The sequence below is a fragment of the Anthonomus grandis genome, chromosome 6 (assembly GCF_022605725.1).
Source record: "Anthonomus grandis grandis chromosome 6, icAntGran1.3, whole genome shotgun sequence".
NCBI classification, from domain to species: domain Eukaryota; kingdom Metazoa; phylum Arthropoda; class Insecta; order Coleoptera; family Curculionidae; genus Anthonomus; species Anthonomus grandis.
In genome coordinates, this window is record NC_065551.1 from 30,112,748 (window position 1) to 30,115,224 (window position 2,477).

At 32.9% G+C, this 2,477-nt stretch overlaps 1 protein-coding gene across 4 annotated transcripts in view; it reads left to right on the top strand.

Annotated features, from left to right (window-relative positions):
- The window catches only part of LOC126737370 (protein bark beetle), a 35,808-nt gene that overhangs the window by 799 nt on the left and 32,532 nt on the right, over positions 1–2,477 (top strand). The gene's annotated exons all lie outside the window — the stretch shown is intronic.

A 2,477-nucleotide genomic window follows, 5' to 3' on the forward strand; every position in this document is an offset into this window, starting at 1 on the left:
TGAGTCAGATATTGTTTTATTACAGATCACCTAAACCAATAGTGTTTTATGGTCTAAAATAAAGAGATTCCAGATTTAGTCCCATGGATTAGTTAGTGGATATCTTTCAAAGAAGCAGTCAGTAGGTTCTTAGTATCTCTAGTTAGATTTTCTGTATTCTGTGTTGATCATATATTAACACTTATCCAGATAAGCAAGACTTTTAGGATAGTATATATCTATATATTCAGAAAATCGTTCACCAAAGCGTAAGGTTTTTCTATCAATTTCATTTAATTATGATTATGCTAGTACTACTAGCCTGGATCCGTTTCTTATTGACATTGTGCTTTAGACTGGATATTTTCAGCGTTTTCTTTTATGTTTACGTTTTGAAAAAATTATAAATAACACCATTAGACGCCTCTTGGTAAAAATTGCCTTTCCATAAATATGAATGTTCTAATGCTTCTCATCAGGATCCATGTTTTGGTTTTTGATTGAAGGTAGCATGCCTCTATATAAACAGCTCTATCCTCTATATCGCTACTTTCTACATTTTAAGATCATTGAGAGTCTCCTCAAAGCATCAGTAGCGGTTTGCATCTTCCTAATTCCAATTTCAGTGTTCCAAGAACACCAATGATGCAATTTTTAACCTTTTAGAGAAATTATATTTTACTCTGAATAAAGGTGAAGAAGCATCAGGTAGCTAATTTGAGTATTTTAGGGTGATCAACTTTATTAATCAGCTATATTTGTTTCAATTAATCATTCTGGATCTTTGATATTAAACAACTTACCTCAATTGTCTGTCATGTTATTTGTATCAAAATTTAATATAAAGGCGAAGTAACAATGTGACAATGTTTTATATATTGTCAAAACTTTTAAAATAGCAGCTGAATGTTAATGATTTTCTTTGTACATCTCAGATTTATATGATTTAATTAAATCTCGTTCGTCCCATTAATATACTGACGATATTCAGGCATATCTTTCTTCTACGTACTTTAAAATTGTTACAGCAATAGGCAAAGTTAGATCTAGAAATTTATACTTGAGTCAATTAAAATCGCTAAGCTTTTCTTCACACCTTTTGGGTAGTCAAAGTTATTTCTTATTTTTTCCTTACTAATTATTCCTGAATTACTTATCATAGCTATTTTAAAATGAATTGAAATTCATTGGAGCTGAATATTAACGGTAGTTTTCCACTCATTTCCTGTACATTATTCCGGTGGCACTGAGCATTAAACAAAATGATAATTTTCTCTTGAAATTTGTATTGCGTCATTATTTGTTAAGCAGATTATGTAGTTCTCTGCATGAAAATATAATTCAAAACGAAGAGTTCATACTCGAAGTGTTCGCTCCTTTCCTTACAGGTCTCAATCTATGCAGCTATAGGGATGAGACAATTAAATTATTCATCAGTCTCAGTCTACTTTCTGATTAAATTGCCTTCAAGTCTGTTTATTGATTAAAGTCCAGAAGTACTGGTTTCTGGCAAATAAAGGAACTAATGTTGAGGTTTTGAAACAACCTTACAAACCCCCAGAGTTCATTCTCATATAATTAAAGACGGAAATTGTCACCATTAAGCTAAAGCAATGGAAGGCTCCAGAATATGTCAAGTGCTGAAGACTGGTAAGTCTAATAAGCTGCAAGGAACGTTCAAAAACCTCGTAGAATGGAACCTAGGAGATCCTGGGAGACATTCGATGATATCTTATAAAGAGATGGCTTTACATGGAGTTACTGAAGACACAAATCCCGAAGGATCTGACGGACCTTGTTTTTCGGGTAACGGCGGATAGATTGATACACCTAAAAGATCTAACTATAGGAATACTTATTAACTTCAGAGAGTTTTGACAAAGAACATATACCAGCTATTTAACATATATACGAATTTTCAAAACACACAATGAACGGGAAACTGTTTAAATACAGAGTTAACATGATGTAACATAACTGGTTACTGCGGAGGAAGCATAGAAATCTGAGCCGATTTTTATATGAACACCATATGAAATTTTCCGCCGATCATCGCAATAATGTTCAGCAAAAGGAACCGAAATAATCCTACCGCTCCCTCTGATAACCAATAGTGAATCAATAACACTGCTAGCATGTTCTGAGCGGTTGTATATATGGTAATCTACTACATGCTTAATTGAACTAGATAAATTCGTTGTGAGCCAGCTTTCTAATATTAAAGAATTCCTGGTGCTCTTTCTATTGGTTCCATGCCTCTTTCATGGTTAAGGCATTTCAAGCAATTGCGTACACATCTCTTAAATTTTTAAGAGCTAAAACCTGGTTGGATTATTGGGAGATCATCATTATCATAAATTTTGGAACTACTGTCATCTAGCAAATGTTTATTCAATGTTCAGTATAATCCAAATAAGTCAATATTTTAGTTAATTTTGGCGTTAATCAAACGTCGTTGTTTAGGACAAAAGGAAAAATGCTAAAATATCATATCGCAC